We start from the raw sequence: 24151 nt of genomic DNA, 5'->3' as shown, positions 1-24151 counted from the left end.
GGACAGCCAGGACACAGAGAAACCCTGTCTTGAAAAAACCAAAACAAAAAACCAAAAAACCCAACAACAACAACAACAACAACAAAAAACAACAACAAAAAAAGTGGATCTTCCCACCTCAAATGATTTCATCAAGAAAAATCTCTCACAGTTATACCCAGTCACTTGGGTTTTAGTTAGTTCCAGATGTAGACAGGTAGACCACTAAGAAGAGCTATCACAGTTCTATTTGATTTTTTGGAATTCTTTTTAGATTCTGGATTCTAGCTGTGTCGTGTAGAGCTGCCCCTTCAATAGATCATTGTATCATCTGCTGTACAGAAGTCACTTTAACTTCACAGAGTCCCCATGTGTTGACTGTTGGCCATACATGGGAGAGCTCAGCAAGGCCAGCCCATGCCCACACCCACGAAGGCCTATGGCCACACCCTCAGTGCTTCCATGCTTCCCTCCAGTGTTCCCATTTCAGATCTTACATTACCATCTGTGCTCAGTCAGGCTCAGGTGCTCAGCCAATGGGTATGTACACCAGCTGCTCTTCCAGAGGATCTTGGTTTGATTCCTAGCACCCACAGTGGCTCACAACTGTGAGTAACTCCAGTCCTAGGGAATCCAATGTTCTCTTCTGACCTCCACAAGCACTAGGCCAGGCACATACATGGTTCACAGATATACATGCAAGCAAAATATCCATACACATACAAAAATCTGTGTCTTTGCTCCATGGAGTGCAGAGAGACACAGTTCTAGTCCCATTCTTCTACATCTGGACAGTGTTCCCAGCCGCCATTTGTTGAAAAGAATACCATTTCTTCAATGTGTATTTTTTTTTATCTTTGTCAAAAAATCATGCGACTGTAGGTATAAGGACTTGCATCCTGGATCCTCTATTATGCTCCACTGGTTTACATGTGTGTTTCTGTGCTGCTACTATGCTGATTTGTTACTCTGTAATGTAAGACGGGATCAGGGATTGCAATACTCCAGCAATGTTCTTTTTGCTCAGGATTGTTTTTGTTATCCAGGATCTTTTGTGCTTTTATATGAATTTTTAAGATTGTTCTGTCTGTGAAACAGCATGGGGGAGTTTAATGAGTGCACTGAAGTTGCAGATTGCTTTTGATAGGATCTTCACAGTGTTAATTCTTCCAAGCTATGAGTATGAAAAGTCTCTCCACATTTTTCCCTACTTACTTTTGTGTGTATGAAAACAACTTATGGGGGCTGGAGAGATGGCTCAGTGGTTTAGAGCACTGACTGCTCTTCCAGAGGTCCTGAGTTCAATTCCCAGCAACCACATGGTGGCTCACAACCATCTGTAACGGGATCTGATGATCTTTTCTAGCAACATTAAATAAATAAATAAATAAATAAATCTTAAAAAGAAAAGAAAAGAAAAGAAAAGAAAAGAAAAGAAAAGAAAACAACTTGTAGGAATCAGTTCTCTCCTCCCATGTGCATCCTGGGGATTGACCTCAGTCATCAGCCGCCTCTCCTACATCTTCTGATGATGGCTTCCTCTGCCCTTTCTTCCAGGTTTCAAAGCTTTTGTATAAGTCTTTCAGTTCTTGGGTAGGTTTCTTGTAAATTTTTTTGTTTTTGAGACTACTGTGAATGGGACTGTTTCCTGATTTCCTCCTCTTTTGTGTGATTCCCCACTGGTATAATCACGCTACTGCTTTTTTATATTAATTTGGTACACTGCCTCCTTGCTCAGTGTTTAACACTCTTAGGGGTTTTCTAGTGAAGCCACTATAGCTCTTACATGCAGAATCTTTGTTGTGTGATAGAAGATTATGTGTGAACCCTTTGCTTCACTGTTGTTTCAGTTACCTGCACTAGAGTGTGAGAGAGGGGAGGTGGGGAGGCATTGCCTGGTGGTTCCACTGGGCCTGAGGGGGGGGTCCCTGTACCGTGCTTCAGCTTCTTCTGATCATGGGGTCTCACTCCACTCCCCAGGGGAAGCTGGTTAGCCATGCATTTTATCAGAAGCTCCCAGCTGCTTCTATATTACCTCACTATTGTTCAAAGCTAGCTCTGAAATTCCTGCAAGAAGCAGTAAGACTATGCTTTTTCCTATACATACCTACCTATCGCAAAGTTACACTTATAAAATACATGCAACAAGGCATGACAATCACTGATAAGAAACACAGCAATCAGAACACCACGAGACAAAAATCATCGATGGTGGTGCATCTATCTCTTGGTATGTTGTACTGTATCCACTTTCTTTGTGATAAGTCATGTGATGGCTACATGAGATGAATTCTTTCTAGAATTTTCCATTTAACATTTCTGAACCAAGGTCAACCACTGGTTGCAAAGACTGGGGATAAGAGGAAAATACTGTAGATCTGTGTAATCAGAAAGGGGCCAATCAGTAATCAAAGAACTAACAGGAAACACTCCAGAGCCAGATGGCTTCACTGGTTAATTCTACTTAACATTTAAACACTCAGAAACTAACACTACTCTTGCTCCAACTCTTCCCAGAAAATAAAATGTATTGCCAGACTCATGATGTGCTACCATCTTGACAGTAAACACAGACAAAGACACTGGGAGAGAAGAAAACTACAGGTCTATATAACCAGTGAATCCTGAAGCAAAGGGCTTTAATTCAGCAACACATAAGGAGGATTATAACTTCAAACTATGCAGCATCGGGATTCAATGATGGTCTAATATATAAGAGTCATTATATTCAATCTATCACTAAAATATCAACCATCAATATACCACATTAATACATTAATCAAAGGAAATTAAGGGGAATAAAAAACCATGTAAATGAATACAGAAGGGGCTGGAGAGATGGCTCAGTGGTTAAGAGCACTCACTGCTCTTCCAGAGGTCCTGAGTTCCGTTCCCAGCAACCACATGGTGACTCACAACCATCTGTAATGGGATCTGATGCCTTCTTCTGGTGTGCCTGAAGACAGTTACAGTATACGCCTATACATAAAATAAATAATTCTAAGAAAAAATGAATATAGAAAATTTGACAAAACTTAGCATCCTTTTATGATAAAACAAAACATTCGCAGGGCAGTGGTGGCACATGCCTTTAATCCCAGCACTTGGGAGACAGAGGCAGGCAGATTTCTGAGTTCAAGGCCAGCCTGGTCTACAGAGTGAGTTCCAGGACAGCCAGGGCTACACAGAGAAACCCTGTCTCGAAAAACCAAAAAAAAAAAAAAAAAAAAAAATTATAAAAAATAAAAAAAAAATATAAAAAAAACAAAAAACCATTTAAACTAGGCAAGAGTAAACTCTTGCCTACTTTAAATTGCCTACTTTAAATTTAAATCTTGACAAAAGCTACATACAGAAGGCACATAGTAAACACACTTTTTGTTGTTGCTGCTGTTTTGGTTTTTGAGACAGAGTTTTTCTATGTATCCCTGGCTGTCCTGAAAATTGATTTGTAGACCCAGCAGGCCTCACTCTCCCAGAGATCCTACTGTCTCTGCCTCCTAAGTGCTGGGATCAAAGGTGCGCACCACCAAGACCAGCTTGGTAAACATACTTATTTGGTGAATAAAAAGAAAGCTTTCCCTTACGTTCCAATGGTACATGCCTGTAATCTCCGTATGTGGAAAGCTGAGACAGGGAGATTGCTGCAAATTTGAGACTAGCCTGTGAGTACTACTTAGCAAAACAAAGAGAGAGGCCAGTCAGTGCTACTTAGCAAAACAAAGCAAAAATTCAACACAGTATGGAAATTCAACACAGTAGTAGAGCTCCTAGACAAAGCAATTAGACAAGAAATAAGAATAAGGCCTGGCATGGTCATGCACACCTTTAATCCCAGCACTCAGGAGGCGATCTCTGTGAGTTCCAGGACAGCAAGAGCTACATAGTGAGACCCTAAAACAAAGCAAAACAAGAAATTGGGCATAAAAGGCCCTAAAGACTCTACATATGTGAACACATCAGCAGTAAAAACAAAATCAGCAAAGTCATAAAATGTGAGTCAGCATAGAAAAAGCAGCTTTGTAATTACAAAGAATCCAAACAGAAAACATAAAACCCAATCCATTTACAACCAAGTGGTAGCACATTCTGTAATCCCAAGGGAGGTTATGACAAGTGTATCCTGAGTTCAAAGCCAGCCTGACTCCATACTGAGTAACAAGGTGAAAACTTATCTCAACAAAAACCAAAAAGCCCTACTACCTAATGTAGTAGTAGAGTGCTTGTCTGGCTTGTATAAAACCTGGGTTTGCGCCCTAGCACAATGCTCATAAAATCTGCCATTCAAAATAGCACCAATAGTAATAATAAACCTCATAGTGACACAAGAGATGTAGCTCAACAGAATGTCTGCCTAGTAGGCATTAAGCCCTGGTTTCAGTAAATACCAACCACGGTGAGGCATGGTTGTAATTCCAACCCTCCAAGAAGAGGCAGGAAGATCAGGAGTTCAGAGTCATTCTTAGTCACATATCAAGATCCAGACCAGCCTGGGTTACGAGACCCCATCGCAAAATCAGCAGGAGCAGCAGCAGTAAATACATAAATACAGGATTTGTACACTGAAGATACAAATACAAATGGCACATGTGTGGCGGTCAGAGGACAACTAGGGGGAGTTGATTCTTCTCTTCCACCATGTGGGCCCGGGAGCAGGGTGGTCTCAGGTTAGGCTTAGTGGCAGGAGCCTTTACCCACTTAGCCATCTTGCCAGCCCTAAAAGACCTCATTACTGCTTATACCAGAGCAAAGTAGTTCCTGTATTTCAGTCTCAATGACATGTATCAAAAGATTCACTAGGATCTCAGAGGAGCCCAAAGACCCACAACAGTCTTGAAAAGAACAAAGATGGAGGAGGCTTATTATTTTGAAGACTTATGTCTTCAAAATGTTTTTACAAGCTGGGCATGGTGGCACAAGCCTGTGATCCAAGCACTCAGGAGTCAGGGACAGGAGGATCTCTGTGAGTTCAAGGACAGCCAGGGCTGAAGAGTGAGACCTTATCTCAAACATCAAATGAACAAACTAAAAACATTTTTACAAAGGGATAGAATCAAAACTATGGGGTCACAGCATAAACACAGATACACACCACCATTCAACGGCAAGGGACACAGAGCTCGGGAAGCAGCTCTCCTGTATGCAGTCACATGATCTACACACACTATTCAGTGGTGCAGGACACGCAGCTCGGGAAGCCGCTCTCACGTAGGCAGTCAAATAACTTTCAACAGGGGTAGTAACAAGACCACTCAGTGAGGAGAGCCTTCTCAACTGTGATAGGGCTGGAGGAAGCAGACAGCATATGGAATGAAATTAAATCCTTCCATAGGATTCAATTAGATCCTGGGTATAGTCTGTAGACTAGATGTATCTGTACCCTCCAAACAAATCAGAAACCTAAAAAGAGAAACACTTGACACTGTAAAACCTAGAGGAAAAGTTTCATGACACTGGATTTGGCATTTCTAGATAAGATGCCAAAGTCACTGGCAACAAGATAATAAAATAGATGAGTTCAGAATTAAAAACATCGGGCAGCAGGTAAAAACAAGGGTAGAGCATTTGTTTTGCATAAGCAAGGGCCTGGCTTCAATCCCTAGCAAGAACCCAATCAACCAACCAAACAGACAATTAAAAACATCTGTGTAAGCCAGGCCTGAGGACACACTGCCTGTAACTGCAGTATTTGTCAGGCTATGAAAGGAGTTCAAGGCCAGCCTCAGCCACACTTCAAATGCAAGGTCAATCCAGGTTACAACAAACTCTATCTCAAAAAAACAAAAAACAAAACAAAACAACAACCAAGAAACTGTGGATGGGGGCTAGAGAGGTGACTCTGACTGCTCTTCCAGAGGTCCTGAGTTCAATTCCCAGCAATCACATGGTGGCTCTCAACCATCTGCAATGGAATTCAATGCCCTCTTCTGGTGTGTCTGAAGAAGACAGCTACAGTGTACTCATATAAATTAAATAAATAAATAAATAAATAAATAAATAAAAGCTTTTAAAACGAAACAAACAAACAAACTGGGGATGGAAAGATGGTTAGGTAGTCTTAGCTGGACACGGTGGAGCCCCATTATTTAAATGCTAGCACAAAACAAGCTGAGGCCAGTAGATCTCTGAGAGTTCAAAGCCAGATGAGTCTACAAGTGAGTTTTAGGCCAGCCAGGGTTACAAAGTGAGACCCTGTGTCAGAAAACAAACAAACGATAATAATAAAATAAATAACAATTTGGTACTAAAGAGATGGCTCAGTGGGTCAGAGCACAGACTGCTCTCCAGAGGAACTGAGTGCAGTTCCCAGCAAGCACCTGGGCAACTTTTGGTTTCAGGAGATACTACACACTGTTCCGGTCTCTGTAGGCACACACGAGGTGAACCAGTATACATGCAGGCAAAACACTCATATACACAAAATAAAAATCAGTATTTTACAAAATTATAAAGTAAAATCTTTTTAAAAAATTTTAAAAATCTTTTAAAAACAAAACAAAAACCCCCAAAAACACTGAGAAAGTCTGTTTGCTGAAAGACAGGGCCAAGTCATGTATTTGATATTTGGATAATGCATGATATAAAAATAACTAAAATTCATGAAGAAAAAACTCAAAACAAATAACCTAATTTTTAAAAATTAGCAAGAATTGGATATGTAAATGTATAAATACATCTTCAAAGAAGATACACAAATAATCAACAAACATAAAAAAATACTAACCATTCCCAATCATTAGAGCTACAAATATAAAACACAATGTACTACAGTTTACACCCTTAAGGACAGCTACTCCCAAAGGACATAGGGCAATATTTTTTTTTTTAAATAATAATACTGTTGACAAAGTTTGGACAAATTAGAAGCCTGTGCACTGTTAGTACTGCAGCCACTGTGGATATAAAGTTTCTGATTAAAAAAATGTTTAAGCCAGGCGGTGGTGGCACACGCCTTTAATCCCAGCACTTGGGAGGCAGAGGCAGGCAGATTTCTGAGTTCAAGGCCAGCCTGGTCTACAGAGTGAGTTCCAGGACAGCCAGGACTACACAGAGAAACCCTGTCTCAAAAAACCAAAAAAAAAAAAAAAAACAAAAAAAAAACCAACCAACCAAACAAACAAACCAAAAAAAAGTTTAAAAGTAATTATGTGTTCCAGCAATCCTAAAACTTGTAGGGCTCTGTGGTGGTTTGAATGGCCCCATAGGCTCACATATGTGAACACTTGGCCTGCAGTTGGTGGTACGCAGTTGGTGGCATTGCTTGGGGAGGTTACCGGTGGTGTGGCTTTGTTGGGAAGTACATCACTGGGGATGGGAGTAGGGGTGGGGTGGGGGGGTTGAGGGGTGGAGGGGTGAGGGGGGGTGGCCTTCCAGATTTCCTAGCCTCACAGCACTTCTGACTCACACTAGGCTTCCTGTTCTTCCTGTTTGTGGAAGTGTGATTTCTCAGCTTCCTGCTCCTGCGCCATGCCTTCTACCTCTATAACACTAAGCCCAAATAAACTCTCCAGCTGTAAGTTACTGGTCATGATGTCATCAGGGTGATGGGAGAGTGACCAGGTTATAAAGACCTGAAAGCAGCTTTTGAAGACACACTGGACACTCACTCAGTTTTATAGAAGTATTATTTGTAACTGCCAGGGAAAGGAAGCAGAGAATCAATCCAGGTACACAATGGTGAAGGAGTCCATCTGTGGGCTACAGAATATTATTTGGCCTTATAAAGGAAGAAAGCCAGGCATGGTGGCTCAGACCTACAATCTCAGTGCTCAAGAGGGTTGGGCATATGCACTATGTGTCTGGAACCTGTCTATAAAATAAAACAAAAGGAAGGAAACCCTGATACACAGGAATTTGTTCTTATTCCTGAGATGGGGCTCACTCTGTAGCCCAGGCTGGCCTGGACTTGCAGCAACCTCTTGTGTCTGCCTCTTAAACACTAGGACTGTAAGTATAAATCACCATGCCTGACCACACATGGATTTTTTTTTTTTAAGGATTTATTTCATGTATGCGATTACACTATTGCTGTCTTCACACCAGAAGAGGGCATTAGATCCCATTACAGATGGTTGTGAGCTACCATGTGGTTGCTGGGAATTGAACTCAGAACCTCTGGAAGAACAGTCTGTGCTCTTAACTGCTGAGCCATCTTTCCAGCCTGGATTTTTTTTTTTTTTTTTAAAGATTTATTTTAACATGTGTGTTGGAGTCCAGGATGGGCATCATATCCCCTGGACCTAGAGTTGTATATGGTTGTTAGCCACCTGACACGGATGCTGGGAACTACACTTGAGTCCTCTGCAAGAATAGTCCATGGTGTCAATCTGTTTCTTACCTGTTGCTGTCATAAAATGCTCTGAGAAAAAGCAATGTAGATTGTCTGGCTTGGTGTCACATACAGTTAGTGCCAGCATCTCGGAGGGAGAAGTAGCAGGACCATGAAGCAGCTAGCTCACCCACATCCACAGTCGGGAACGGGAGTGTGCATGACCAATCGCTCGCTCGCTTGCTCAGCTCCATCTCAGACACCTCATCAATCTCATGCAGTCCAGGACACCCTGCCTACAGAATGGTGCCACCCCCAGTGGACACGGTCTTCCCATATCAATTAAGACAACCCTCCACAGACATGCCCACAGGCTCCTAATGTAGACAATTCCTCATTAACACTCTCTTCCCTGGTGATTCTAAGTTGTGTTAAGTCAAGAATTAAAGCTGACCAGCATAACTGTGTATTAAGAGTTCTCTAGAGTAACAGAACTCATAGACTGAATCAAGATCCTCTCCCCTGTATCCTCTGTGTGTGTGTGTGTGTGTGTGTGTGTATGATTTATTAGAACGGCTTACAGGCTGGGGTCTAGCTAATCCAACAATGGCTGACTATGAACAGAAGGTCCAAGAGTTTAGTGATTATTCAGTGCACTGGATCGCTCAGCTGGTCTTTAGTATGCACCAGAATCCTGAAGATGTAGGTTCTAATGCCAGTAGAGGAGTGGATTTGCTAGGGAGGGTAGGAGGAAGCAGGCAAAAATAGATAGCTTCCTCTTCCATGTCCTTATATAGGCTTCCAGCAGGAGGTATGGCCCAGATTAAAGGTGGGTCTTCCCACCTCAAAGATTCAGATTAGAAGTGGATCTTTCCACTTCAAATGATCAAATTAACCAAACTAAACAAACAAACAAAAAAAAAAATCCAACAACACAGAACACTAAACAAAACCACACAGAACAACAACAAAAATTCCTCAACAGTGTGCCCAACCATTTTGGGTTTTAGTTAATCACAGATGTAGTCAAACTGACAATCAACAATAGCTATCACATGTGACACAGGCGGATGGTCAGCTTGAGCTGGGCTCTTCAGTCATGTAGGCAACGTTCTTGTGAGGCAGCCAGGCTGACTGACCACACCCAGCCCTGGGGCTGAGACACACGCTGGAGCTACTTGAGTGTTCAGCCTAGAAATGCCTGCAACCTGTGATTATCAGGATTCCAGAGCCATCACCCACAGGATGGGCACAGTGATCACTCATAGCAGAACAGAGCTGCCTGGGCAAGGGCCCTCCAACTGAAGAGCCACACACACTGCCACCAGGACGACCCGACACTCACTTTAGGGTTGGGTATTCAGACCCGGAAGCTCTAGCAATGTCACTAGTCAACACCAACACTGGAATAGACCTCACCACAGCAGGAATCAGGTCCTGTAGTCAGTCAACAGTCGCCATGTGTGCCACAAGTATGGAAGCTTGCTCAAGTGGCACCAGCCCCAAGATATCCACAGAGATGCGAGGGAAGGGAACATACAGAGGATCAGTGGGCATCTATAAGAATATATATACAATCCAAGCAAGGTAGCACACACCTTTAATCTAAGCATTAAGGAGGCAGAGCCGGATGGATTTCATGAATTTGAGGTCAGTCTGGTCTACACAGCATGTTCTAAGCCAGCTAAAGCTACATATGAGACCCTGTCTCCAAAAGTGATATATATGTGTGTGCGTGTATCCATATATGCATGTACAGAGCCAGCGGATACCTCGTGTCCTGGCCTATTGCTCTCTGTCTTACTCTAGTGAGGCAGGTCTCTCACTGACCCTGGAGCTAGGTTGATGATCCTCTTGTCTCTGTCCACCAAAGTTCTGGGGTCACAGGGGCAAGCATGTAAATATGTCCAACTTTTTTTTTTTTTTTTTTCGAGACAGGGTTTCTCTGTATAACCTTGGCTGTCCTGGAATTCACTCTGTAGACAAGGCTGGCCTCAAACTCAGAAATCCGCCTGCCTCTGCCTCCCAAGTGCTGGGATTAAAAGCGTGCACCACCACTGCCCGGCTATGTCCAACTTTTTAAAACTAAGATGAGGATTTGAACTCAGGTCTTCACACTTGAGCAGCAAGCAAAGCACTCTTACCTGTTGAGCCATCATCCCTGCCTCCAATACTTGGTCTTTTTAGTGAAAGCCATGAGTACTATCTAGGTACTGAATTTGTCACTAGTGGCAGCAAATCTGAACCCTAGAAGTCACAGAAACATGCACATGCATACACACACACACACACACACACACACACACACACACACCATACCCTTTTAATGTGAACACAGTCCCCCTTTACTAAAAAGGGAGCTAAGAATTAGGCAGCTGATTTCATGAACTGGGGAAAGCAACAGGGGTCAGTCCTTGCAAGTACAAGGGAGGAGCCTCACCCTTGTGAAAGCACCTTCCTGATCGTGTCTCCTCTGCCAGATAAGTACGTTTCCCATTTTTACTGACAAAAGATACTAGGAAAGAAACAATTCAGGTGTAATAGGATAAACAAAATTAAACCTTCACTTTGCAGTCATGTCAAAAATAAATTCAAGGCAGATTAAATCTTGAGTGTCAAAGCCTAAAGTAGCAGCACCTAGTGGAAGACACACAGCCACACGCCGGGGAGGGTGGACAGCACAGAGTGCTAGAGTAACCCTAGAAAGGGAAAACAGGTCCATGGTTTTCAGTAAGTATGAAAATTTTGATCATTAAAAACTGCCGCAAACAGGCCGGGCAGTGGTGGCGCATGCCTTTAATCCCAGCACTTGGGAGGCAGAGGCAGGTGGATTTCTGAGTTCGAGGCTAGCCTGGTCTACAGAGTGAGTTCCAGGACAGCCAGGGCTACACAGAGAAACCCTGTCTCAAAAAAAAAAAAAAAAAAAAAAAAAAAAAAAAAAAAAAACCAACCTGCCGCAAACAAAAATGTAATTGTGCAAGAGGCAGAGTGTGAGCAGAGAATTGGTATTGTTAATATTTAAAGACTTGAGCTAATGGGCTAAAAAACCCATCAATCCCTCAGGGGAACACTGGTGTCAGGCACCACCAGGCAGACTTCTGAGAGGGGGCAGAAGGCTGGTTTCCTTGTGTGAAGGGCCTTGCACCGCTCTCCCTCTTCAGGGAACCCCATGAATCCCATCTCACAACCTCAAATTTGCAATTGTCCCTATTCATCTCCTCAGAGGGCTGGGAACTCCTCCGCTGCACGTGAGCTTGTGGTGCTATAGCGCTCAGTGAGTAGATGCTAAGTGACTGAGGGTGAGCAAGGGGGGCACCTGGGTGCTTGCCACTGACCTCATCTACCGTAACTCCAAGGGCCCCTATTCACAGAGACATACTTTAAGATGTAACAGAACAGGAAGCCATAAGCCAGAGCCAAGGTTTTGTTTGCCAATCTATGAAATGGGCCCAGATCAAAGCAGAGACGGTACAAATGATGCCAATCATGCCTCCAAAACCCAGAGCAAGCACGAATAATCAATCAAAAACAACAGGACACAGACAGACAAAGGAGAGAATGAAGCAGAGAAGGGGCAAAAAAAAAAAAAAAAAAAAAAAAAAAAAAAAAAGATGGGGAGAAGGAGCTAGAGGGAAGAAAGCTAGAAGGAAGAAAGGACAAGGAGGGAGGACGCCAGAGTAAAGATGCCCTGAGTATTACTGGGGCCATCATCTGAGCTCTGGCTAACCTGGCCTCCTGATGTGCAGCAACCTATGACAAGTTGAGAGGGAGGGTCTGAGCTTGCCCAGCGCATAGAGGATCCTGGATTTGATCCCCAGCATCAAAGGGGAAATAGCATGAGGGTTGCAGCTCCTCTTTTCACTGTTGGCCCCCCGATGAGGTCACTTGTTCTGTAGGAAGTGCCATGGGCCAAAGCCAGTGAGCCCTGGACAGAGCCTAAGCTTTTTTAGCTCAGAAACCACTGAGTGGCTGAAATGTTCAGTCAAATACTGGCTCTCCCATACAACAGACATGTCTCATCTAGCCAGAATGTTCCCACGCCCAAGTTCTCTGGTCACAGATAAAGAGAAACCAGACCAACCTATACATCCGCTGTGCCTGATATCCCTTACGAGAGGGCCCTCAAACATCCACAAGCCTGGTGATCCTGGGTCTGTGGCTGCCACCTTCTCCCCAGCACATTATGGTGCCAGATTTCTCCTCAGGGTACAGTGCTGGCTGAACGAACTCAGTCTGGATAGCTGTGGTGGATAAACAAGAATGGCCAGGGGGTACTTCTTGTAACTATTACCCATTCTGCCCCAAAGCAACCATCATAGCATGTTAAATGCCATCAAAGTATCTCTTCCATTCAGAGAGTACTAGAGGATGAAGGAACAACCAACCTGCCACACTTCATGGGCATCAGACCTCTCAGTGCCACTGAAGCTGACAACCATAATTCACAGATGAACAAAGTAACCACCCTAGCTGAGCCAGTCCGCACAGCAGGGCTATGATCAGAGCAGTGTCATTGGATCTCTTTCCCTGTAGTGGCAGAGGGGTGAAGCTGAGAGAGAGCAACAGGCACACAAAACAGCAAGGTTCATTCACTTTGTAGGTCCATGGAGCCTTGGGGCTTATCAGCAGTGGCCAGCTGGAGGCTCCATTCTCCCTTGGGCAGTCAGAAGCATCTAAGCTCTAGGCTGAGCAGGCTATGCTGACATCAGATACCACCATGGCTGGCATCCAAGCTAAGATGGACAGAGATCAGACGCAGCTAATGTCCTCATTAACAATGCCCAGCATCCTGCAGGTCAGCCGCACTGTGGACTCACCCTCGAGACAGACATCCATCAGGTGGCACACTTGAGCCACTGGGAAATCTAAGTTAGCATGGCAGGCCTCCATATCTGGTCCTGTCCAGCCTGTGCCCAAACAGGGTGAAGCTGAACAAACAAGAATATACAATGCTTGGGTCCAGACCGTTCTGAAACTGGCCATACCCATGAAACACACCAGGACACTCTGTTATCCTGAGCACCACAGGTAACTTACCTATTCCAGGGGATCTCAGCATGTCCTAACACCCATCTTGTGGACTCTGTTCCTGTAGAGAAACCAGAGGATACTATGTGAAGCTCCCAAAGAATCAGTTCCTTCTGGATATAGGCATCCTGGCCAGACTGTCCCCCAAGCAGGACACTGGCATCCCTGATCCTAAGGGTGCCTGTGGTGCTCCTGCACTGTATGTACTTCCCTGTCTCTACATACAACTGGGACTTCCCTTCTGATGACGTTGAGAGGCAGAGTTATGAACTGATAGCACCCTCTTTCTCCTCCCAGAAGACTGAATTATTAGGGTCTTAGGGCTCCACAGAGGGTTTCCCAGACATGCAGCCCATACCTTCCTTGTGGGATGACATCTGCCTCTCCCAAGGTTCTCCAAAGCTAGCCCTAACCCTGGCTCCCAGTTCCTATGACATTGGTGGCAGGCAAGTTTTAGGACTTGGTCCTGCAGCATGGACTGCTCACAGTATGTGGAAGTGAGACAGCACTGGTGTCTGCTCAGCACACAATTCCACCATGGCTCTAGGAACCACTGCTTCCTGTCTCTACAGATAGTCTAGGAACCCATTCCCTCTTGGTATATCTGAGCCTAGGGACACTTCCAGACTGTTTATGTCATAAAAATGAAAACTTGTATGAAATAGACAGTCAGGGATGGGTGGGCAAAGAAGAAAGTATCTCTGGGGCACTATGATATAAGTAATAGGAGTTCTTCCCTTTCTGGTCAGTTTCTAGACTCTTTTATGCCTCTGCCCAATCTTCCTCCATGGACTCGATCTACTTGGTCCTAGAGGTGGTCTCTGTGTCTCACAACAGCCTATCAAGCTTTTGGGTAAGAATTCCATCTAGGGCTGGAGAAATGGCTTAGTGGTTAAGAGCACTGACTGCTCTTCCAAAGGTCCTGAGTTCAATTCCCAGCAACCACATGGTGGCTCACAACCATCTGTAATGGGATCCGATGCCGTGTCTTCTGGTGTGTCTGAAGACTGTAACAGTGTACTCACATGAAATAAATAAATAATTCTTTACCTTTAACCTAGATTGTGTGTGTGTGTGTGTGTGTGTGTGTGTGTGTGTGTAGGTGGCTGGGGGGGGTGAGGTGGGGAGGGATGGTCACAGCAGAGAGTTGGGCAGGGTTAGTACTCAGAGCCTGATTTGCTGGCAGTCCCTGAGGCCCTCTGGTGGCCATATTCAGGCCAGGCTATGGCTGCCAGGCCATTCTGTAGAGAGGCTTCAAGTAGAAAGTGGAGAGCAGATTAAATATTAGAGTGGGGTCATGGAAGATGTGGGTGAGACAAGGGGGAGCCAGGCACATGCTAAGACAGAAGGACGGGCTGATACTGGAGGAGCAGTTGGAAAGAGTTGTCCACTAACCCTTCCCCAAGCGAGGCAAAGCCCCTGGCTGGGGAATGAGCCCTGCTCTAAAGCATGACATTTCTGGGACAACTTTGCTTTTAACTTAAATGTTAACCTAGATTTTTGTCTCACAGAGAACCATGTAACTTTGTTATCAGCCCCAATCTTCAAAAAGTCTCTCACCAGGACTTACCACACGCCACAGCCTTGGCCACATGAGTTGTGAGCCAACATCTGACTCCCACTGACTGTCCCAGGTAGGTAGATTTCCCCATTTTACAAATGTGAAAACCAGAGCTACTCCAGGCAGGATCTGAACTCAAGTCTTCCTATCCCCAGGGTTCCCGTCACCCAGCAGGAAATGACATGGCTACAGTAATATGACCCCTGCAATAATATGACTCCAGGAAAGAAGGTAGGAGAAAGGGGAGGTGGGGAGGTGGAGGGGCTATAGGAGGCAGGGTGAAAGAGGTCAACAGAGGAATGGGTGTCTTTCTAGGAGTGTTCTCATCACAGGGGCATGTACAGGAATGGTCATGGTTGAGTAATTATGGCCAGCCAGTCTACTGGGAGTCTTGAATCATGGGACACACAGGAGATGACCAGAGACTGGACAGGGCCATGAGACAAAGGCAGATCTAGTGATGGGACTCACGACAGGGGATAGCCAGTTTGAAACCCTTTGAACATCCTGCTGAACTTGTCTATAGGCTCTGGGGTTGCCCACCTGGCTAAAGACCACTGGGTGCTTTGCATGTTCCATTTCTCCCATGAGGATGGCCTGAGCCTACCCTTGCCATAACCTGCTTCCCTGGCACACATACTGGGCTTCTCTACCAAGCCATCTAAAGCTAGAGACACTGCCACCACCTGCCGCTACCACACAGACCTACTCAGACTCTGGGGAAGGTCTGCAGCTGTGTTATAGTGCCACTGAGCTAACCACAGGGCTTAAGACTGGGGTACAAGCCTGGCCCAAGCTTAAACGCCAGACCAGCAAGCTACGGGTCAGCAAAGGCTGACTATGTGGAGGGTTTTCACAGGTACAAGCTGCGTCAGGCCAGACTGCGCATGAGAAGCAGGTAACTTAGGGTCACATATACCCACCATGGATCAGGATGGCCTGCCTAAGAGCCTCATGAGTACTGACTGTAGTAGACTCAGCAAGCTGTAGTCTTGCATGGGTCTCCTTGGGCTCTGCTCTGTAAGCATAGGTAGGATTGAAAATGCAAGCCTCTGGGAACGTGCCCCTCCAGTGATCCACATGGGCATAGATACAGAGAGCCCTTCAGCCACCCGGCAGGGAAAATTCATTCTGCTCAATGACTAGTGCCTGCCACAGCCAAACCATTCCTCCTGACCCACAAGAACACACCAACTGCTCCTATGAACACATACATATAGACACAGCTGTGTCTGGGCTCCCCTACAAAACCATTTCCGTCTACCAGTGCTCTTCTGGGTCTAGGTCGCCATCCCATGACTATGTGGCCCTCAAATCTCCCTCAGAGTGCAAGAAATCTCTGACTCCTCCCCAACTGTGCATCTTGACAATCAGCTAAGAAGACAGAGCTCTGGCTTTCTAGCTAGACCTGTGTTGATGAGCAATAAGCTAGTCTGGGGTGAAGGGAACTCAGCCCGAATCCTTGTGTTGAACGAAAAAGAAAGGGTGTATAGCCCCACTCCTATGGAGGCTATGCAGAGGGTGCCTGGGACTAGACAAGGTGACGGGGGGGGGGGGGGGAGAGGTGTGAGAGTAAATGAATGAAGGGAGCACAGACTGAGGGTGGGATGGGTGTAGCAGCTGGGACATATTGAGAGCCATGGTCACCAGCATCTGTGCAGACAAGCGCTGAGGATGACACATCTAGGAGGTCCCAGGTGGACACTGGCTTGGCCAAGGCCCCAGGTGGGTGCTGGCTTGGCCATGCTCAGAAGCACCTCTGTCATCATTCTGAGTACTTCCTGTCTACTTGGGTGAAGGGCCCTCATGGACCCCAAATGGAAGGTGGTCCTAAACAGCAAGAAGTACCAAATACCTCAGATGACACAAAATTGTAGGTCCAAGCCTCTCCAGATAATTAATATCTGTCTGGACTACCTGCTTCTGAAGCAAACATAACCTCAGAACACAGGGACCAACTTCAACAGTCCTGGTATATGTCACTAACCCAGGCTCACAGATTCTGAGACACTCCCCAGAGCCGGCAACACTTACTCTGGATAGACAGCCTGGGTCCTGGACCAGAGGAGAGGTAGAGGGGCTAGGGATCCCATTGTGGAATTGCAGGCACTTGGTGCATAGCTGGTCCTACTTAGGGAACGATGTTCCCAAAGACAGTTTGGGCATGGCTCCATCCCCTGGCTTTATAAAAGTAAGCATGTGTTTTGCATTTCGGATTGTTAGCCTACATTAAGAGTCTAGCCTAAAAGTTAACACAAACAGGAACATTTTCTTTCTTTTCATTTCTAAATGTCTGAATCTACAGAGAAGATGAGACCCCTAGTACCCTAGACACTGATACCTGACACTGAAACAAATATGGTTAAATATTAAATATAAGTAACATTTAATTATTTAAAAATTAAAAGGGGAAAGTATCCAGGCCTCTTGCGCAGAGCAACTCCAGACTTGCATATTCTCCAGGGCCAGTGTCCCACTGAGGAATGTAGGGGTATCTAGGGAGAAGATTCAAGCGGGACACGAGACAAGGGATTCCCAGCAGCGCCTCCTCTCTTTTTTTGTGAGGCCTTAGGAGCATCGCGGTGGACATGCACGACCCTGCGCTCACCAACGGCCGCCGTGCCACCCCAGGAAGTTCCCCAGCCTCGCCGCCCCTGAGTCCCTGTAAAGTTTCCATAGCTGTCGGGCCCCCACTTGCAGGCGCTGCAGTGGCTCGCAGAGGGCAAGGCTGTGGGAGCTGGGTCGTGTACAGCCTGGCGGCATGAAGCTGGCGCCGAGGCCAGGTTGGCCAGGGCTCTGAGGTCATGCACAAAGGGACCCGCCCCCAGCGACCCGGGTCTCTGGCGACCGGTCGTGAGCTAGAGCGCCGGTGAGCAGAAGAAGCGGCTTCCGAACCCCACCCAGACCTAAAGTCCGAGCCCAGGACCCTGTCCCTACCTGAGTCCGCATCTCAGTCTAGACGCTATATCCAGCTCGCTCCCCTAGGACCCATCCCCAGTCCTGGCCCGGACCCCAGTGTCTAACCCCAGGCCCACAGCCGGACCCCGCCCACCCGGCCGAGCTCACCTGGCGCGCGGCGTGGGTGGCTTGGCAGCGAGGCCTCCGCCCCCAAGACAGACGTCCCCCGGCCCCCCGACGCGCGGGGAGCGGCCTCTCCAGCGCCCTGCACCGAAAGCGGCTCCGGGGGCCAAAACTCGTGCGGGTGAGGGGTTGGGGAGGAACCCTCCTCCTCCCCTACCCGGAGCAGCCAGCAGGCTAGCCCTCCCACCCCTCCCGCAGCCCGTGCGCAAAGCGGACCTGGCCGGAGACGAGGCCTCGGCCCCGCCCCATCCAACCGCGAATTTTCCCATTGGTAGAGAGACGCGCCCCGCAACCCGCACCGATTGGATGGATGTGCAGAGATTGCGGCTTGCTGTTGGGCTCCTGGTATTGTCAGTCTTAGCCGAAGATCGGCCCCCCTAGCGGAGGAGGCCGAGGCCCTGACACCTGCCGGGAATGATGTGGCTGCAACAGCTGCAGGAGGCTCGGAGTTGCCCCCTCCCCGCCACCTTCGGAGGAATTCTGGGGATAGTAGGCCCTGAGCTGGAGCTTGCAGGACCGGCGATCACTCCCGGATTCCAGCAGCGTTGTCTACATCTCCACCCCAAGTTCGCAGGTATCCTGCTGTTTGCCGGACACTGAGCGTCGGTCCCTTTCTATTGGCATAGAATGGTATTTCTCCTACACTCCGCAAGAGTGTTGGGCTGCTGCTCCCATTTTACAGATAGAGAACTGAGGCTTTAGGAGACCAGGGCGTGAACCCAGTCGTCGAGGTTCTCTCATTGCCCACATAACCCCTGCAACGAGGACGAACAAGGTCAGCTAGGCTGGCACGGGGTGGGGATGGCTGCAGTGATTTCGAGGGCAAAAACAGACTGTAGAAAAACTAGAGCTTGTTTCTTCTATGAAGCCTGTATTTACAGAATCCTTGGGCGCTCCCCACATCTGCATGAGACTGCTCTTTCCTGGGGCAATGACAAGAGTCCTCAGCCCTGGAAAGGGGAATTATGTGTTTATCTCTTCCCCACTCCACCCTGGTGTCCCGATTTCCTCTACCCTGCTTTGAGTCTTGGAGAAATATCAAGGAGCTTTATCCACTGCCTGAAAAGATTAACACATATTTCCATGCCAGGGAGAGTTGTACATCAACCACATCTCTGCAGTGACATAAGACAGTGGAGGGGACCCGCGGGGGATGCTGTAACATAAACAGGAGATGGAAATGCAGAGAGAGACAGACAGTGGAGATGAATCTGACCTGTGCTTGCTTTTAAGCTTTTCTTACCCTGAGTGCACCTGGAACTTCTGGGCCTTCTGTGTTTCCCAAGGCCCCTACAGATAGTGCTAATGGATGCCAGGGGGGGGGGGGCTACCCAGACTGTCATATTTTACTCACCTATGCTGATGAGTCGTGTGCTCACCCAATAATGGTTGCTTGGTGAGGACAAAGAAAGTAAATGCCTGGAGCAAGATCTCACTTCTGGGTCCATCTGGGTCTAACTGTGCTCTAGCAATAAAAATTGGTACCAGAAGCTTTTCAGAATCAAGGCAGTTGCTACTAATTCATTGGTATTGTCACCGTTTGGCATTCTGGTATTGAGATATTGTTGCAGCTCTGGCAAGGCAGAGTGAGCAACCCCAAGAAAACAGAGTTCTCCAAGAAGGCAGCTCTATGTAACAGCAGTACAGCTGCCATTCTGGTTAAGTTGCTATGTGATGGGGACTCTTGTTCCTCCATTAGAAGTGGATTTAGTAACTCCAGCTGGACCCTAGCATGTCTTCAAAGGTATTGGCCCCTAGTCATCCTGGAGCACCTCTCTTGAAGACCCCATAGCTCTGTTTCACACCACTTCCCCATACTTGCTGATGGTACAAAGAGGCCGAACAGGTCGGTTTCTTCTCTGCTGGAAGAGGGCAAAAGGGAGACATGGCCTCCCAGTGTAGCCTAAGTAGGAATGTCCCCTTCTAGAGACCTGGCTGCTTTAGAGCCTGTTCACCAGCTGTATAGAGAGAATCAGAGTGGATAGAGACAGCTCAGATAGGTCTCAGGGCTGCTATCTTACAGCCGCCCTACCAGGCAGAGGTCAAAAACAGCAGAAGGCCACGGGGCCAATAATCCCTCTCTCTCTCTCTCTCTCTCTCTCTCTCTCTCTCTCTCTCTCTGTATGCTTCTTCCTCTCTCTGTCTGTCTCCCTCCTTCCCTCCTTCTCCAGCCAGTTGCTGGCCATCTCTGTAGGGACAGTGCTGGGAAAGCCACAGAGAGAAGGTGTATGTCAGGAAGAACTTCCTAACCAGTTGGCACTTACATCCTAAAAAGGTGGTTACAAAAACTGGTGAGCTCCCGTTCTGAGGCGTCTCTGCACAATGAGCCAGGCTCAGATGGGAGAGAATGTCAGTGTGCATAGCTATCAAAAGAGGGGCAGGAATGGGATCCCTTCCCCTGTGGAAAGGATTGATGACAAAGCTTATCCCACTCTGAGGTACATGGCCTGGCGATTGAGGACAAGCTACCGTGCATCGGCTATAACCCAGACCATGCTCTTTTAGCCCAAAACCTTGTCCTACTTGTTCATTACTACCTCTTAGTCCCGGAGACCGAGTGGTCTGGTTGCTCAGCGGGAGACAGCTGGCAGGAGCTCAGCATGATTGTGCTAAGCTGGAGGCAGAATGGAAGTGCCTGGCTAGGTCTGCCACCTGCTGGCCAGGAGTCATGGTCTATGGAGTCCTGTCTTGTTTGAAAATGGTTTCCTTTAGCTCTCAGAAGGAATGAGTGAGGCTGTGTGAGACAGGGCAGAGCAGACCTGTGGCTGGTTCTGGCTACAGCCTTGCCTTTGCCTCTCTTGAGTTTCCAGTTTTCTGCAAAGCATAAGTATTGCAGTTTGTAACCATGGCACCTAGATCGTCCATGCAGCTAATGCCACTTGGCATCTTTAAAATTTTTTTTAATTACATTTTATTTTGTGTGTATGCACCACAGTGCACATGCGGTAATCAGAGAAGAAGGTAAAGGACTCAGTTCTCTCCTTCCACTATGTGGATCCCAGGTATGGAACTCAGGTGGCCGGGTTTGACAGCAAGCATCTATACCCAGGCGGCCATCTTGCTAGCCCTTTATTTTACTTCAAGTGAATAGCTTAACTGCTCTGAGCAATTATATTTAAAGTGGATCGAATGAGAATTGGGTATCAAGACAACTGGGTTGAGAACCTTATCATTGTCTTCATCCTTGTCGTTGTATTGACCTTGGGGAGGACCTCTGATGCTCCACCTTAGTGATGCCCAATCCCCTGACACAACCTGATGCTAACAGGTACAGGAAGCCCCTAGTGAATGTCTCAGCCCTGTTCTAAATACCCCCAGTCATTGTCCAAACATAGCTCAAGCGTGGTAAATTCCTCATCCTGGGAGTCTGGACCTGCAGGACAGCCTCCGTGACTACTTAAGGATTATGGCAGGCACGGTGGAGCAGAAGTCCATGTTCTGTTTTGTTTTCTAGTGCGGGAAATACAGTAGACGAGGGATCAGAGGCTAGGGATACAGACAGTCTGGATGGACTTGGAGGTGACAAAGGGAAGGGAGGGCTATCCAAGACAGATGATATGGTCTAGAGGTAACGACCAGGACACAGTCTAAAGGAGGTGGGGGTGGGTCCAGCGCCTGCATCGGGCGGGGTTCAGGGGCTATCTCAATCTCACAGAGAAAATCCACAGGCTGAGGAGCTGTGGCAGCATGAAGGGACCAGATGCCCGCACAGCTCCAGCCTTGGCTCATCTCCAGTCTTGGGCATCTCCAGTCTTGGCGCAGCTGCGGGGGCGGAGCGCTGTCTCTGAGCGACAGCACATACAACCAACAAGACCGTGGCTCTGGGTTTCCCGCTCCGCCCTTCGCTGCTGTGCCCAATAGCGAGTGCTCTGGCGGCGGGCCGGGCAGGTCCTGGGCTGGCCTCTAAGGCGCGCGGGTGCGGCACCCGGAAGTCGGCGGAGGCGGAGGCGGTGAGTGTGCGGCAGGCGGCTGGGGCTAGCGGGCTGCGCTCCTGGCGGGCCTGACCCACAGTCGGGCGCTAGGCTCCTGGAACGCGGTCTGGACCAGGTTGGTCGAGGACGAGGCGGTCCGCACCTTCTCGTCCTAACTCAGTTTTCCCTTTCCAAGGCATTTAAATGAAAACTAAACGGCCTGCTGGCTCCGGACTCTAGTCCTACAGACCAGACTGTCTCTGACAATTGAAAGCAACGCGCACGGTACTGGAAGACGTTTCTGTTTATCCCTGTCAGGATTGGGTGCGGGGAGGGGGTCACGGCAGCAGGAGCAGACTGGCTGTGTAAGAGGCTAGATTGGCGGGACAGAGAGCTGCATGGTTGTTGCAGGGTGGAGGGCTGCAGTCTCCAGCGTCAGGGATTACTCTGGAGCCTAGTCTTGTCGCCCCTCTCACTCTGAAACCTCCTATGCTGCCTCAGGCTTCACAGTATGTCAGAGTAGACAGCAAGTGCTAGGTCATTCCTATGCCTGATATGGGCTTTACTGTGGTAAACCCTCGCTCAGAACGGGAGGACATTGCGTATAGGCTGCATCCAGGCCAGGCTGGCCCTGCTCTAGGCTCATTGGCAGCAGAGGTTTTGCTTATTTTTCTCTTGGACAGTGAACAAGGAGGACCTGATGTTGAGACCCCATTCGTACACCCGCAGCATCTTTCCTGTGTTTCCTTCTGCCCGATAGGTCATGTCTTTAGAGTGTACCTTATGCCCTTGCACAAGTCCCTGAGTCTCCCCTCCCCCCTCCCCCAGTGAAGTGTCTTGCCCAACAGACCTGTCTGCTGCCTGGGCCTGATGACTACTGTCATCCTAGGCTCAGCCATCTTCTATGGGGTAGATGTGACAGGTAGATGTGACAGGTGAATGACACATCCCCTAGACAACTTTTTAAGGTAGTATTTGTTGGTCCAACCTTGTGCATAGTGAAGAAAACTCTAGCTAAGGAGCCAAGTGTTTCCAAGGCTGCTCCAGGCCAGGGTGGTTGGCTTCCAGGCTTGTGCTTCTCCCCCTCTCCCTGAGACCTCCTGGATCATGTAATGTGCTGGAGAGGGTGACTGTTCCCAGATAGAACACAGCCTCTGCCCCTCCTTCAGATTTCTAGTGTTGCTTCAGGGATGTGAGATGTTGTGGTGCTCACATCTCTTCAGGTTCCCCTACCAAGGTCTCCAATCCCACATTTTCATTTTACTTTTGTGTCTTTATTTTACTTTGTGTTTGGGGGACATGTGGCAAAGAGGCACGGCTCCGAGCTGTCACTCTCAGCAGCCTGAGAAGTTCCCCTAGTTTTAAGGACCTAACCTCAGATCACACCAGGCTTTGATGCTGAAACGAATTCCAGGCTAGCCAGCTTATGAAGCAGAGGTGGAGATTGTGTTAAAGATACTTCAACAGAGGCTTAAATAAGTAAAACATACCCCAGACCTGGGGCTTGGAGCTTCTCAGAAGCAACTCATTGAGTGAGGTTTAAAAGTTCTATCTTATCACTTGCATGGTTTTTCATGGCTCCTAACTTGGTTAAAAGTTTAAAGTTCAGCCCTCAGGGGACTGAGGAAGGTAGGATATCTTACTGTAAACAGTTTTGTTTGAGGTTCTCTGACAAGGGCTGGATAAAGAGATAAGACCATACCCAAGGTCATATGCATTTTTTTCATGCCTTAAGCGTTTGGCGTTGCTATCTTAACATAAAATACCTATAAACAAGGCTGGGCATGGAGGCTCACACCTTTAACTTCAGTACTTGGGATGCAGAGGCAGGCAGAACTCTGAGCTTAGTCAGGGCCACACAGTGAAAACCTGTCTTTAAATAAATAAATAAATAAATGTAAAAATTTGCATATGAAGAGTGAGGTAAGCATCAGCAGCCCATAGTGCTGATTGTGCTGGACCAGTTGCTTTTCAGCTGGCAAAAGCATTAACTCTGGTCCAGGAGGAGGTCTTGCTCTTGCTTCTCCTCCATTCATGACTGGCCTATGTCTCCACCCTGCCTCACCTAGATGCAGTCCTCAGTCTGATCATCTACTTGCTCTCACGGATGGTACCCATAGACCTTACCTGGATGTGGGTGACCACCTGTACAAAGTGCAGGACAGGAAGGGTTGGAGGAGTTCCAGAAACAGAGTCAAGCTTGTCGTTGACACTGTGAGGAAGAACTAGAGTTCATCTTTAGGTGATGTGTCAGTCAGCTTATAACAGTAGTGACTGTGAGTCTGGCATTTGTTGGTTCAGACTACAGGACTTACTTGGTAA

At 47.3% G+C, this 24151-nt stretch overlaps 2 protein-coding genes across 25 annotated transcripts in view; one reads left to right on the top strand and one right to left on the bottom strand.

The window, feature by feature from the left end:
- Arvcf (ARVCF delta catenin family member) overlaps nucleotides 1–18116 on the bottom strand; it is a 56293-nt gene extending 38177 nt beyond the window's left edge. For 2 of the 3 annotated variants that reach the window (XM_034515343.2, XM_034515344.2), the window contains exons 1-2: nucleotides 17904–18116; nucleotides 13286–13337 (exon numbers count right to left, since the gene is read on the bottom strand). The gene's annotated coding sequence lies outside the window, so the exon portion shown is untranslated. Of the gene's footprint in view, nucleotides 1–12329; nucleotides 12490–12633; nucleotides 12754–13285; nucleotides 13338–17903 lie in introns of those variants that run through there. The other variant, XM_076942606.1, reaches the window with a different exon arrangement.
- Nucleotides 18117–18218: 102 nt separating this feature from the next.
- Tango2 (transport and golgi organization 2 homolog) overlaps nucleotides 18219–24151 on the top strand; it is a 47010-nt gene continuing 41077 nt past the window's right edge. For 8 of the 22 annotated variants that reach the window (XM_076942617.1, XM_076942619.1, XM_076942609.1 and 5 more), the window contains exon 1: nucleotides 21973–22114. The gene's annotated coding sequence lies outside the window, so the exon portion shown is untranslated. Of the gene's footprint in view, nucleotides 18493–21836; nucleotides 22115–24151 lie in introns of those variants that run through there. The other 14 variants (XM_034515439.2, XM_034515443.2, XM_076942613.1 and 11 more) reach the window with 10 other exon arrangements.

The sequence above is a fragment of the Arvicanthis niloticus genome, chromosome 12 (assembly GCF_011762505.2).
Source record: "Arvicanthis niloticus isolate mArvNil1 chromosome 12, mArvNil1.pat.X, whole genome shotgun sequence".
In the NCBI taxonomy this organism is placed as follows: Eukaryota; Metazoa; Chordata; class Mammalia; order Rodentia; family Muridae; genus Arvicanthis; species Arvicanthis niloticus.
This window is presented reverse-complemented; position numbering and strand designations above follow the sequence as displayed.